The sequence below is a fragment of the Mus musculus genome, chromosome 16 (genome assembly GCF_000001635.26).
Source record: "Mus musculus strain C57BL/6J chromosome 16, GRCm38.p6 C57BL/6J".
Taxonomy (NCBI): domain Eukaryota; kingdom Metazoa; phylum Chordata; class Mammalia; order Rodentia; family Muridae; genus Mus; species Mus musculus.
The window spans coordinates 76,341,904-76,357,495 of NC_000082.6; the positions used below are offsets into that span (position 1 = coordinate 76,341,904).

At 43.3% G+C, this 15,592-nt stretch overlaps 1 protein-coding gene across 3 annotated transcripts in view; it reads right to left on the minus strand.

The window, feature by feature from the left end:
• Nrip1 (nuclear receptor interacting protein 1) overlaps positions 1-15,592 on the minus strand; it is an 86,425-nt gene that overhangs the window by 54,501 nt on the left and 16,332 nt on the right. For 2 of the 3 annotated variants that reach the window (NM_001358238.1, XM_006523050.3), the window contains exon 2: positions 10,569-10,643. The gene's annotated coding sequence lies outside the window, so the exon portion shown is untranslated. Of the gene's footprint in view, positions 1-10,568; positions 10,647-15,592 lie in introns of all 3 variants that reach the window. The other variant, NM_173440.3, reaches the window with a different exon arrangement.

Here is a 15,592-nt window from a genome sequence, read left to right on the forward strand (position 1 = left end):
TAGCATGCAGGGTCCATAGCCAAGCAGCAATGTTAGTGACAGCATTCTACCAGCAGCCTGCGTGGCTGCTTCTAGCTCTATAAAAGCCAGCCACCAAGGCGGGAGTTTCTAGTTCGATCCCAGCTGAATTTCTTCATGTCCTGGAGTCAGGCACATGTGGTGGCTTTAGCAAGAGGGCTACAGTCTTGTTTTGACATATAAGCAACAGCAATAACAATATCCTTTACAGTTTGGGGCCTCAGGAACTGCCCTCACCAACTGACAGGAGGTAGGTAACCCACCCATGGCCAGAGGTTTTCATTCAGCAACCAGATGGCTTCTGGGAGTGTCCTTTTCCAAGCATGTCAAGGTATCATTTGCATTTTGTTTTTCAATTAGCTCAGCCCCAGTAGCACTATAAGGTAGATAGATGCACCATCACACCTAGCTGTCTCTCGAGTGGCTTTCCAGGTCTGCAAAACACTCAGCTCAGCTTAAGTCATCTATATGAGAAAACCCTTTGCAAGACAACGGACTGAACTACCTTCCCATAATGAATACTGGATTTCAAGGGAAACTCGGGGGAAGTTTTCGGAGTCTGCTGTCATCTGTTCTGAGCAGTGTCGGGTGACTCCAGAGACTCACAACTAAACTGATACTACAGTGGAACATAGCAAAGACACATAGCACAGGAAGGTCCCATCCATCTGGATTGGTTGCTTCCTCCACAGATCCAAGTGTGTACACAGCAAGGATGGGAGGGATTGTCTTAGCTCCCTATAACCAACCCTCCTTCATTCTCTCTGAGCCATTAGGTTTCCATATCCGACAGCTCTTCCATGGATGCCCCTCCCCCCTGGTCCCCCATGTTTTTCACACATGATGAGCTTCAAGGGTCTGACTTTAATTCACTTAGACCTACTCACGGCCAAGGAGGAACATGCCCCGCTCTCCCCGGCTGCACCTGCCGGCTCCCTGGGTCAATGTGGTCCCGGGTTGGCCTGGGTGTAACTGAAGCTGTTGCTCCCCAGTCACCATCCTTGGCTGCTGGGGGAAGTTTCTGGCTGGGCAAACCATCTCCACACCGGCACAACCTCCTGCTGGAGGGAAATATAGCCTCTAACTCAGGGGGATATGTACCCACTCCTGGGTCAGGCTTAATCCCTCTCACCCATATTGCTCTCTAACAGGTGTCTTCTATGAACGGCTCGTTGGGCTCTCAAGCCTTCCGGCAGCTCCTTAGAACACACATTGGCTTTCTATCATTTCTTTCTTTAGGAACTCCAGCAACGCAAAAATCTTGTTAAATCTGTCTTCCAGTAACTCAGACAGATATGTCTTTCTCCGTTTTACCCTTTTCTTATCTCCTCTCTCATTTCTCCAACTCTTTGCACACTGGTCTAAGTTACTGAGACTGGCCAAAGCTTTTCCTACACTATCAAGCTCCACCATCAGACCCAGCAAAGCTATTAAAGCTCCCTTCCAGACTGGAGGTCCCTGCAGGATCAGCCTTCTTTAACTCCTCCTGCACCACAGTTCTATCTGGCCCAGTGGATCAGGGTTCAAACACAGCTTCTCTTATTCCTGGTTCCCTTCACAGCATCCCCCACTATAGCCCCCCAGCCCCTGCCATTTATGGGGACTTCAGATGGAAATAAGCAACTGTCCCTACTGGATTTAATAAGCCAGTCCATCAGAGACTGATTCTATGTGTATTGTCTCAGGTTATGAGCCTTTGCCTTAAGAAAGGATGGTTGGTATATATCACCCAGTTTTTCTGCACCCTCAGCCGTCTGAATGACCACATCTGCTCCCATGTCCCACAGCCTCACAAGTCAGGCTGTGACCAGCTTTTGTTGCTTGTTTAAGTCTTTTCCAATTCCAGCAGTTTAAGTGTTGAACATTTCCTGATTACCCAAGTTTCTTGCATGGAGCCATTGTAAAGGCCAGTTTCTGTACACTGGATCACAGATTCCCGCCCCACCCCCTTTTCTACTTAAGGGGCACCGTCTACTGTGGTTACCACCTCGTCCTCCTGTTTGTCTAATGTACTTGCCAAACGAGAGGCCAACACAAAGAATCTCCCTTACTTACTGCAACTGCTCCTTTACACAATCAAGTCCCTGCGCGGTCGCCATCTTGCCCACAGATGAATTTCATCTGCACACAGCAGTGGCCAGGCAACCTCTGCTGCTGTTTGTTGACAACACCACCTTTGTGTGCTGAGCTTAAAGACATCAAGATTTCCTCCAAACCTTTAACTGGTCCCAGGGTAGCTCCATATTCATGTGGTAGGCCCCACCCATCCAGTAGGCATGCCACCCCATGCCACATAGATGAAGACTGATATCCTGGGGTTCCTCCCACAGACACTGCTAATCCTGATGGCTCAGCCTCACTTGCAGATCTCACTACACACAGCAAGAAACATACAACCCCTGTCGTAGATAGCACAATACACATTAACATACAACATTCACAAGGAGGTAAAAGAACTGTGTTAGAATTTCATTCTTAGATGCTCTCGCCCCTTGTTTGGCTTGGTTGCATGCCTTGCTACCACATAGCCAGGACTCACTCCTCCCCAACTCATCTGTGGTCCTTCCATGCCCCCATTCCCTGTTCTGTCGCCAATTAAGTTGTGTGACAAAACTAGTGACACGCAGTCTACTCAACCCAGATCGGATACCACCACGGTTCAACCTCGTGAACAGTAAGTCCTATTGGGGTTACAGCAGTGAGGGGGAGGGGTTCCTTACAAAAGCAGAAACCACTCGAAGGCAGCTGCTTTCTGACTTTGGCCCACCCCAGCATGGAGGACAGCTCACAAACACTCTGGAGCACTGCAGACTGCAGGCAGCTAAGCTGGGTAGAGCGTGTCCTTTCCAGGTGCCTCAGTGTAAGGGATTTTCTGGTGCAAGGGCATCTTGGCAGTTGAGAGCCAAGGAATACCACAGAGTCACACCACACAACAAACCTCACACAATGGGTATTATCAGGGAGAAGAACAGAATGGTGGCTGCCTCTGAGTGGGAAGAGAGACAGCAGGCAGCTGAATGCAGGGGAAGGCTTTTAGAGTTTTTGGAGCATGCGCATTGCTTAGTAGGAATGTATCCTACTTTAGAACACATTGTTTAGCCATTAACCCTGAGTGTGTGGAGGTGGGGGCGTGGGGGGGGGGTGAGGCGTTGGGGTGGGGAGATGTCTAAGTCCCAGGTCTCAGTGCTTGAGGTCAACCCAGGGGCAGGGTAGTTTTCCTTTAGCCCAGGTGCTTGGTGTAAAGTCAAGGTTGAGGTGTTCTTTCCTGAACCCTGGTCAAGTGAGGGTTGGGGTGGTCTTTCTCTAGCCCTTTGACCTCACACTCAGCTGGTCTAAACCTCTTCCAGACAGCTTGGCTGCCTTCTGCTGCTCTCAGGGTCTTAGAGCCTTCTTTGTAGCTTAGCTTGTCAAAGGGACTCAGCCTTTATTGCTTAGTATGACAGGGAGGGGCCCAGTGAATCTGGTCAGTTTTAGGGACTTCCTGAAGCTATTTGAACTGTTTACCTGCCTGCTTAAGAACCTCCTCTGTAAGATGGGATATTTCAGCCTCAGAGGAAACTGTTGAAACAACAACTAGGGAGCTGGGGTGAGAAAAATTATCTTTATACTGTTTGGAAGGCTTAGTGCATCACACACGGTACTGAGGGAAAGGATGTTTTTAAACAAACAAACAAACAAACAAAACAAAACTATCCTATTGGTTGTGAGATAGTGCTGCTTATTAAAATCTACCATGGCTATTACAAGTTTTGTACCTTCAAAACTGAGGCACTGATTCAAATAAATAGATTTCATATGTAATTTAATTTAATTATTCTCATCTTAAATTTTAAGATGAGAATAAAAATGGACCTTAAATCTATGTTCAGTGCTTCAATCCTTTGTTCTAAAGTTACTTCCATGTTTCCATTTGTTTAACACAGCATTTTACTTTCGATTATTTACGTCAGATTGTTTTGTAAATGTGTACCGTGCATTTGTTTATGGTTTTACACTGCTGTGAAAATGGCCCAATAAGATGTTGAATCAGGTCACTCGGCCATGGCAGTCTGACTAAGGGCTTCCTTTCCCTTCCAGTCTCCTGTCATGTGACTCCTCACTCCCCTAGAGCAGCCACAGGTCTACTGACAGCAATACTGCTGTCCAACTTGCTCTATCTCCAACTTCCATCTCTTAGCCTTCTGGCAGGTGAGACCTTCGGGGACACAAAGTGAACTTCCTTGTTTTCTACTAGGTCTCCCTGCTGCATTCTATCTAGCACCTAAGAAGACACCACGACGTTCGACTGCTTTGCCTGTCTCACCAACAGGCACGCTCTGGGACGACGTCAACTCCTTTGGCTTTTGAGGTCTCTAGCCACAAAGCACAAACAAACACTAGAAAAGCGTCATGCCTAAACACGATGGTATTTTGTGATCATACAACACAGATTCTAGTAATCAACAAAACTGTAGTCTTCACAAATCGCAACACTGGTGTCCTCCCCCGACTAGTTTCTAAAAGCAGGCGACTTCTCAAGTCCAACTACAGGGAGTTATCAATGATTGACAAGTATTATTTTCTTTGATCATAAGGGTCATAGCAGGAGTAGGTAATGAGACTTTGCCCCTTGAGTTTCCTGGGAACTGTTTTCTCTCTTGAACAACAAGCAAACAGCACAGGCAAGGGGCCATGTTGCAACCAGGTCAACATGGCGGGACAGCAAAAGAGAAAGCACCAGGATGCGCCCTGGGAACTAATGCCCACTGCTCCAGATCTCGTGTGGGGTGAGGACCTACTTTCCACTACACAAGTCCAACAAGGTGCTAGATCAAACTAAAAGAAATGGTGAATACATTCACCGAGGGACCTGAGCTTTTGTTATGATGCGAGCTTACAGAACATGACCCATGATAAAAAGGAAACAAGGTATTCTTAATATTAATCCATTTTCTCCTGGCAATGTTATAAATGTCCCCTTGATGGAACAGAGAATGGGACTGATCCTGATGCCACATGCCTTTAATCCCAGAACTCAGGAGGCAGAGGCAGGTGGATGTCTGTGAGTTCAAGCCAGCAAGCACCTGGCCAGTCAAGGAGATACATAGTGAGACCTTGCACCAAAAATAAAATAAAATAAAATAAAATAAAATAAAATGCCAACAAACAAGAACAGAAAACAAACAAACATATGACCAGAGCATAGGCCATCTAGATGTACTATTGAGAATTACTTAGATTATAAGATCATGCTCAAATCCCTGCATGCCTAAAACACTCTTCAAAATGGGAAATGCCCATCCAACGTGAAGAGGAGGCAGGGGAAGCTATGGATAAGAACATAGGAGGAAAGTTTTCAAGGCCAAATACACCACTATGGTGATAAGGAATTAAGCAAAGCTACACGCGGTAATCATGTTCTTTGTGAGTATGCACACTCTTCAGAATGCAGCCCGAGGGCACTGCCATTCACTACACATGCCACCCTTCATTCCAAAGAAATCCTAGACTGGAAATATAGTAGGAGAGAGAGGGTAAATGGCAGTCAGTTGGAGTCAAAAAGCCCTTTGATTGTTCATCTCAAACCAAACCTTCTGCTATCCACAAAGCCCAAGCAACTGGTTTAAACTGAGAACTTCAGTTCTCAGAACCATAACACCACAGCATAAGAAAAATCTTACAAACTTATGTAATTCTAATAATAGCAAAAGGATGTACTCTGGGCACAACTGGATCAAAATAGGCAACATTATAAAGTTTTCCTATAGGCTCAACTTAACTCCCCATTTATGGTATATGTAATTTAGACCATGACTAGTTATCAGTATTAGGTTTCATTTTTAGAAGATATTTGATTATATTTTATAGGTAATTGATTATATTTTATTTGTGTATTTTTCTGTGTATATGTGCAGGAGGGTGCTTAAGTGGAGGTCAGAAGGGTTTGCTCTTTCCAATCTCCACGTGGTTCTAGAGATGGAACTCGGGTCATTAGCCTTGGTGGCAATTGCATTTACCTGCTGAGTCATCTTGCTGGTCCTTGGCTAGCATTTAAAAAAAAAAAAAAAACTTGGCTAACGATGGCGCAGAGAAAAACATAAGGGTAATACTTAATGGAGATGTTTCCGGCAGTATTTTCTCATCATTGTCCCTGGGAGCAAAGAACTAAGTGGAGATAATTCTGTAGTGAAGCGCTAAAACAATCAATGAATCTGTTGTTTAAAGCAGGCTGAGGAAGCCATGGGTAGCCCGTCAGTGAAGAGCACTCCGCCATGGCCTCTGGGTCAGCGCCTGCTCCTAGGTTACTGCCCTGTTTGAGCTCCTGTCTCGATGACGTGGAAGTTAGCCAAATAATCCCTTTCCCCTCCAAGTTGCTTTGGTCATTGTGTTTGGTCAAAACAATACTAACCCTAGCTATGACAAGACTAGTCACAATTGTTGCCAGTAGTGCTAAGTCGAAGCCCGATTCATTTAACTGTAAAATAGACAGTAACCAAGTGGAAGGCACAAGGCTCAGTAAAGTTGGGTAACTTGTAGCTAAGTGGTGCTGGGATTGGCATGTGAACCAGTTTGGCTTTGTAATGCAAGTCACAGACACCACAAACACGCCCTCCATATTATCACACCAAAACTGCCTGGGTCAGCAGAGTCCCTGAGACATTCACCAGAGACTGACAGTCTATTCAGAAACCAGGCATTTGGTGCCTACAGCTGTGCTACAGACACAAACAGACAGATATTCAAGTCCTTTATGACCCAGATAGACACCATGAATAAGAAAACATTCTTAGGTATTTTGGCCTCTGACAATTCTCAGCTGCAAACTCACCAAATGCAATGCTTCTCTTACTACCAGGGAATAAACAGCCTGGATTTCCCTTACTGGAAGAAAGCTGGTTAAAACATTTTGCAAGAAAATCTCCAAAACTTTTTTTAAGTATAAAAGAAATATAGGAAGGATGAAAGAAAAGAAGGAGAGAAGGAAGGAAGGAAGGAAGGAAGGAAGGAAGGAAGTCAGTCCTGAAAAAAATGTTGAAATTTTAAAATAAATCATGACCCAGTAAGAACGACAGGGCCTTTCACTTTGTTGCAGTGAGTGGAAACTATAAGCCTATAAGGACACGAACAGTAGTTAAGGACATGTGTTTTGAAGCAGTTCCACGTATGGTGAGCCAACTTCCAAACTCACCCTTCACAGGGAGAAACTTCTATTAACCTGGATGTGTCAAAAGAAATCACTTTGAAAACCTACAACTTGCCACGAGAGGCAAAACCGGTGAGATTTTACTAATTAACTGAAAACTATTTCCTGGAAGGAAAAATAAAGATCATTGTCTGCAATACACTGTACTGTTCGTGTTACAGTCCAAAGTCACGAAACTGTCGTCCCTAGCCCGTGCCATCTGGACATTTGCAAGAATGAAATGCGGACTGGTTTACACACCGCACACACAAAAGCAAAGGGGCGCAAGGGCAGCTGAGGAAAGGGGGGCTGTCAGAAGTTTGCAGACCCTTACACGTTCAAACTTAAAAGGAATTAAAAAACAGTCCATGGAGTTAGGACAACTCTTAAATGTCCAAGAAGAGAAAGAAAAGCTGGTGATTGGTGGAAGGCAAAGTCCTGACTTAGAAGGACACCCAACTGAGTCACCATGATCATATACGATGCCAAATATCCAAGGTGGACAGCTGCATTTCCTCTAGCAGGACACTGGGGACCACAAGCTAGGTTTCCTTGTTCATTTCTCACAATGTTCCAGTGACGCACGCTGTAGCCTCAGGTTGTAATCAGCAACCAAAGAACAGGTTAACGAAGAGTCTCCACGAAGCACTTGGGTCTTAAATGTACTGGTTAGACCCTTAAGGGCTGCGTTCGACATCCAGCTAAATTAAATGTTGCCGTGATGTGGTGACCCCATGTGTCTACACAGTGGTGACCTCACGTGTCTAGACAGGTGGTGACCCCACATGTCCACACTGGTGGTGATCTCACATGTCTACACAGGTGGTGACCCCACGTGTCTACACAGGTGGTGGACCTCACAGGTCCACACAGGTGGTAGACCTCACAGGTCTACACAGGTGAAGGAGAAATACTGATGATCTACACAGGTGAAGGAGAAATACTGATGATGTGGACCCACACATGTATAAAGGTTTAGACAAACTGGATGGAAAATATGTAATGGGGGTAGTCTATTTCCCGAGAATATACAGATTGTTTTATGCCCAATATAGTTTAGAGAGTAATGACATCATTATTATATTACACATATTATATTATATATTATTACATATAACACTATTAATGATGACATAATTTGACATTATGCTCCAAACTTTACCATATACAGTTATTTACCTGCCATTATATTGCATTTGGGTATATTCTAGGATTGATTTAAGACATAGAATGAAGTGGGTTCTATGTAAATACTACAGTACTTCGTAAGAAACGTGAGAGTCTGTGGATTTTCATGGAAGGTTCTAGAACAATTCAGAGTTCTTTGCTTCCTGTGGATTCAGTTTTTAAAGATCAGCTATGGTCTAGAAACATTAGTTGGAAACGTCTAGGTGTGAAGAATGTGATGAGCGCTGAATGCTTTTGTCGAGGTTGTCCACTTTGTATCTGTTACCTGCCCACTACTCAGGATCCCACCATTCATCGGAGTCACTGTCAGAGTCACACATTCCTTACTAATGTGTCAAATAAACATAAAGTGCTTCCTTTAGTGAAAAAAAAAAAAAGGTCTTTACTTCATAAGAAAAGCTCATATTGAAGTTGCTGCAATGTTGGTAGGGAAGACCATATCTACCCATGAAACGGTAAAAGAGAGAAAAGACATTTCTGTTAGTTTTGTTGCAAGACCTCATACTACAAAAGTCGTACATACAAGCTATGGTGCTTAAGTAAGAGAGAAAGGGCACTGGACCAGTGTATGTACAGGAGAAGCCAGTTCACAGAAATCAAAACTAGTCCTGAGTGACCCAAGGGAGGCTGGGACAACTACACTGCAGAAAGGGGGAACTGTATTTGTTCTGGTACAACAGTTAAGTTAGCATGATAATCCACATGACATCAAAGTAAGCAAGATGAAAAGAGGCTGTGCAGCGAATGGCTAAAGGGGTACTGAAGGGACATGCTCTCCAGATGGGGTTTCAGTCATACGTGACTCTCAACAAGTGCCAGCAGGCTGCTTTGCACGCTGCACCGAGAAACTTGGGCACACCCACGGAGCGTGACAACAGAGGCACACACTTACTCAGAGCTCGCCAGGAAGGATGTCTCCCTTACAGAAGGAAGGTACACTTTGGTGAAAGAATGTCTTCTCACTATCAGCGATTAAAGGAACCTTGTATATTGTATCTTCAAAGACATTACTTGAAAACAATTCCTATTCTGATTTTATAAGAGGGGCTGTCCACTTTATGCTTTATTTCAAGGTTGAGTTTTTCTTTAATAGTGCCATCCAGTTCAAAGCCCATCAAACATGCTTGTCTTCTGAGATAATGATACATTTTCATAAATGGATATTCACGCAGGCCTTGAAAAATGAACAATTCTCCTTACTACCACAGTTGAATGCTTCTTTCTTTAAATGTGCAATTATAATAGTTAATTATTATCTTCAGTTAATAAAAATCATTCCAAATTCTTTACAATCCTGATCTTTTTTTTTTTTTTCCTGAAACTACAGTAAAAATTCCAAGAATTTTTTTTCAGAGCAAAACTCCTCAGAACGAAGCTTTCTAATACTCTGGGAAACAGAGCAATGTTCACCCCGTCCTCTGTATTCATACTGCTTGAGAGCTAGCCGACTGAACTAACAGAGAAGACCGATACGATATTTGCTGTGTCCTGGGGATGTGAGCCATGAGTCTTCACCCAGTGAACTCTACTCACTGTCACCTTAACAGATGCACACTAGATTATCTACATTTGCCTATACGCACATCATCCATTTCTGCTCCAGGCAAGAGAACTAGCAGCACGGTTTAAAGGAGACACATACAAGACAGACTATGAAAGAGGACATTACAAAAAAAACTTATGCATTGGGGTTTACCAATGAGGTGGTCCCCAAGATGGCCCATTTATTAAAGGCTTGGTATAGCTCTCCAGGTTTACTGAAAGGAACTGGATCAGGAGGGCATTAGCTACATCAATGGATCGAACCTCTGATGAATACACAACTGAATAGGTAACTAGGAGGTCGGATCTAGTTAGGAGATGTAGGGCGCTACCCCTAAGGCGTCCAAGGGTGTATCTTGTTCCCATTCCCATTTCCCCAGCCCACTTCCACCTCTGGCTTGCACCCTGTCCAGAAAGAAAATTTCAGGGACTTTGCTCCAACACATCCCCTGGCCACCATAACCTACTGCACCGCGCCTCAGAGAGATATGGATAGGACAGACAGACTGGGACAAACGCCAAGCTGGTGTACCAACAGATGAACGTTAAGGAAAATGACAGAACAAAACGTAACAGTCTCACGTTCCTACCACAGAAAGGGGGGACTCTAAGTAATTTATTTTAGAAATGGGGCAACGAGACAAAGAACAGTCAATACCTCCTGGATGTGTTCCTCCCGAATGTTAAAGGATTATGTCCTGAGAACAGCTCTGCAACCGCTCACAGTCCACGCCTTCTGAAAGCAAGAGAGAGACATGCGTTACTTTGAGTGCGTGAAATGATTTCGATAAGGTGTTTGAAACTGGAGTATTAACTGTGGACTAAGATAATTTATCTCCAAGAAGCGACAGATGACGACTGTATTTTGAGTCTCACATAGGCATGCACGCTTCCCTTGACTATGGCTGCTAATGAAACCGCGTCTAATGATGAAACCACTTACGCTGTAGAATTACTTAGACGCCTGTCTTCAGGCTAACAGTAGACTCTCCCTTGCTAGGATAGAGATGAATTTCTGTGGAAAACCACATCGGGAGTACTTGACATTCATAGAAAGGTTTAAAACACCCAGCTGCTTCTGTCTGTATCCTCTCAAAGTGGCAGCGACAAGGAGAAGGTTGGAGGTGTGTCCAAACTTTTGAAACCACAGCTCAACACTATCACCTTCTCTCAATTCAAGACCCACACAACTGAGCCACCCCACCCTCCACCCTGCTCTTACAAGTGCTTAAGACTTTGTAGCTCTATCCATAACTATATAACTATCTTGGGAAGCAGACGGCCCAAAGGCTACAAAGGATATTCCTGGCTGAAAGATACATTTGGCCAGCAGAGACATGGCCTCCACTGTACAGGCATGGGCTTTTAATGGTTATGCTGATCAATGGGCCAACGGTGCAGTCAACCAGTGATTGGGAAGGTATGATAGACACACCTTGATCTTACTACATCTTTGTTCTACTGGACTCAAGAGTTTACATAGTTGGCCTCTTCAGTGTCTAATCCATAACTTAGGATACGTTTTCCAGGATCATAACATTACAAAAAAAATCTATAAACCAAAATACGAACCTAATACGAAGCTAGTTCACCTTCATTTTACTTGGAGCTTTCAGTCTCTTTATACAGAGGCCAGATTTCTTGGTGTGGTGCCTCCCCCCCCCCCCCCGCCCATGCTAGCTAAACAGGCTTATAACACTCCATCTCTCAGTAATGTTGTGTCTACTTATTGTTGTTCTCATTGTGACTGGGAGTCACTCATTTTTCTTTTACGGGCCCCAAGTATCTGTCATGTCTGTTGCAAGAGCATCTAGCTGACTCTCAGTAAAGAGCTGTTAAGTAAACAGGAGCCTTAAATCCTGAATCGATGAGTACAACCTACTTTGGAAAAAAATCACAAAAGGAGAGTGAATGGTACTTATTTTTCTCTTAATTGCTTTATATCCACACAGTCACACTTTCAGCCCTTTCTCCATACAGCCTCCAGGGTCTACTTTGGAGCTCTGTCTATCCCACAGACGATAGGCCTACCCGTGTAGTGGGACTGTCTTTCCTACAGTTTAAATGTCCCGTGTCACCTGCCTGGTAACCAACACTGCACAAGTCTTCTAAGGACATACATTAGCAAGCCCAGAGCCACCTCCCATCAGCAGCCAAGTTGTCAGCTTAGCTGTGCTCGTCATTACACCTAGAATTGTAACTGAGTAAGATGTCCCAATCCAAGGCTTTACAAGTAGACAAAAGACATCTCCTTGAAAGTGTTGTTTATTCCAGAGAATAATCAAGCAAACAAAAAACTAACAAAAAGGAAAAAAAAATGAAGAAGACATTCAGATAATTAGAGGGGAAAAACATTAGGATTTTTTCAATTATGACATTTTTTTTTCAATCAGCTTAATAAAAACATCCCTGTATCATTTTATGTAATACAATTTAACCTTATTCTGACCTTCCTCATGAGACAAACAAGCCTCTGCATCCAGTAAGGTTCCGTCTGAACTATGGACGTTGATAAGCAATACCTTAATTGCATTCATTTACATGACTTTGAAACTATTCTGGGCTGAAGTCATGACTGCAAGGTCACAGAACACAGAAAAGCAGGACGTGTACCTAGGAGAAAAGATCCACTGACAAGGACAGGAAGCACCCCCTTCACCCCGAGTTAGGAGACATCAAAGGAGTGATGCAATCAACAGGTGCACGCACCCATGCATGCCGGCACATCTGTGCACGCACACTCAGGCCCACTTTACAATCACATACAGAACAATAAGAATATGTTTGAATAAGTCCATCACATACTCTTGGCTCTCATATCTGCCTAAAACTGGGGTAAAGAGGCATTCCATATCCTTTAGCAGCATTAAAAAAAACCCAAAACACATGATAGAGCTAGTATTTTCTACCATCACACAACGATTTCTAGAAACTAATATATGTGTACGTATATACAGTTATAAATAAAGGATGTTATGTATATTAAAATTCTAACTCTGTAATGTATACAGCACCCTTTGTTTATAATTGTTTCCCTAGTTGACCCATATATAACACAACAACCTTACATAAGGGTCAAGGAAACTTATGGAGGAAGGGAGCACAAAGATAATAAAAGCCAGAGAACAGGAAGTCCTCTACGAGATTGTATCTGGCAAAAATGACTGGGAGGCATCACCCACGAATCCTCAACAATATGGCTGCATAAACAAGGTCTGGGCAATGACACCACCAATCAACATGCAAGCATGGGGGAGGGGACTAGAGGATCTTACTGGTCCCCACCCATAGACACACAACTACAGATAACTACAACTAAGAAGCTAAGCAGGAGAGAATGGAGAAATAGTCTTCTCACCAGTATAGCAAAGGGATTCGACTGGGCAGGTTGTTTTTTATGTATCTTTTGCATTTATTTACCTATTTAAAGATAACTACTAGAGAAAAGCAGGCCATGAATTTGAATGGGGTGGGGGCTGGAAAAGGGAGGGGGAATTGATGTAGTTGTATTTTAATTAAGATTTTCTTTCCTCCTTAAAAAAAAAAGATCTATGAGGGTAAGGTGGTAGCTCGGTGGTGGAGTGCTTACATAACATGCACAAGATCTTTCCATCTCCAGATTAAAAAGAAAAAGCCATGAGTTTCTGTTTCATTTTTAATAAGTGGAACAAGCATATGTTCCACTAACTGACTAGAAGACCGCACTTCCAATGTCTCGGGTCCAGTCATACTGCATTAATAAAAGAAAGGAAATACCATAGGTTGAAAGAAATCCACTACCATAAATGACAGGGCACAAGGAGTACTCTTCAAACGCCAAAACGTATCAAGATACACTGAAACAACAACCCTATAAAACAGTTCCTCTACCATAATAAAATGCAAGTCTAAAATAAATTAGATACCACAACACTTTAATTCACCTAAAGAAAGGAAAGTAAACTACACAGATGGGCTGTAAAATACGAATAGATAGATAGATAGATAGATAGATAGATAGATAGATAGATAGGTATATATAGATATATTAGATTCTTTTATTATCTATAGATATAATATATATTATATAGCTAATATATACATTAGATATATTAGCACCAACATAAAGCATCAAATGTTTGTTTGTTTGGGGTTTAATGTACTATCCCAGGAAACTGTCCCAAAATGCTTCTCTCAGTCAAGTCTCCTATATTTAATTTACTAAGCAAACCCTTTGACACTATGCCACCTAAACCAACCTTTTGCAATATAAAAATGACTTAGGGGAAGAGAAACGACACTACAAAAGCCGTGCTTCGTCACCTTCTCTCTGTAGAGAAGTGAAAACATGTTTAGCTCTATAAGAGGAAATTCTCGCACATAGTTTTTGATCAGAAGGAGTATGATGCTGAACTCAAACTCCCAGCACGGCTTCCTATGGACTTCCCTACAGCTTTCCATTGCGCTAACACCTCTGATGGCATGGGGCCCAGCCCACTGCAACCTAGGATCCTCTAGGAAGAACTGGGATGGGTTGAGTGCACACCTACCACGCTGTATGTCTAACTCGCTCCAATAGCATCAGATCACATACGTCACCTTCTCTTTTTCTGGATGCTCACGCCTGTGGAGGTCAGAAGCTGAGGCTGGGTGTCCATCGCATGTTCTGAGACAGAGGCTCTGCCTGAAGGTGGAGCGCACCAGCCCATCGTGCTGGTCTAGCTGGGCCCTGCGTCCACAGCCCAAGTGTTAAAAGACTGCAGGTTCTAAGCATCTGACTCCTTGTTCTCATGCTTACACGGCAAGCGCCTTGCTGACTGAGCCTCCTCCCTACCCCCACTGTGTCCTTTTAAAGTAATAAATTAGAAGGCTTTATTTGTATATATAAATTAATTTGCTTTGGATGAGCTTCGTTTTGAAATACAATTCAAGGTCAATTTTTAGCTTTACAAGAGGAATTTCTCTCTCTCTCTCTTTTTTAACCAGAACGGGTGTGAGGCTGAGTTCAAACTCCCAGCACTGCTTCCAGTGGACTTTGCTACATCTTTTTATTTGCACTAACACTTCCAGTGGCATTTTTGTTTTCTAATAAAAAGGCCACATTGTTTCTCTCGACACTTCTTCAAAGCCCACCTCACTGACAGTGGTTTAAGCTCCTAGCACATTGATTGTGATATTATCCTAAGTTCTAAAACAGCCACAAAATGTCAGGATTTTCCCACTCCTCGGACATTTACAAGACATAGATGCCAAGGTTTATAATCACAACTTGACCACCGTTTATTGTTAAATATTGGTATAACTGGAAACCAATTATCTTAACAGTATAGCATAGCTTTCTGGAAAGAAAAACATCACACAAAATGAAAAAGAAGATGAGGGAAAGTGATCTCCGGGTGTTGGATCATACTTAGAAATGGAATATTAAATGTGCATTCGTCTCTGCGTTCCGTGTGGAGAAGCATGGGTTGAAGAAAGGGGGCTGGGCCTATAACCCAGTTACACGGAAGTTCTGGCCGGCCTCTGCAGCGAGAAGGTGCACACGCCAATTCTGCATCACACGCTTAGACGACTGGAGCAAACTCCACCCACCGTGCCCGCATGGGGCTCTGACATTTTCCTTTTCCTTTTCTGTAGATCACAATGCTTCAACATCATAATGATCTATTTATCTGAAAGACTTTCCCTCTGGAACAGCCTAGG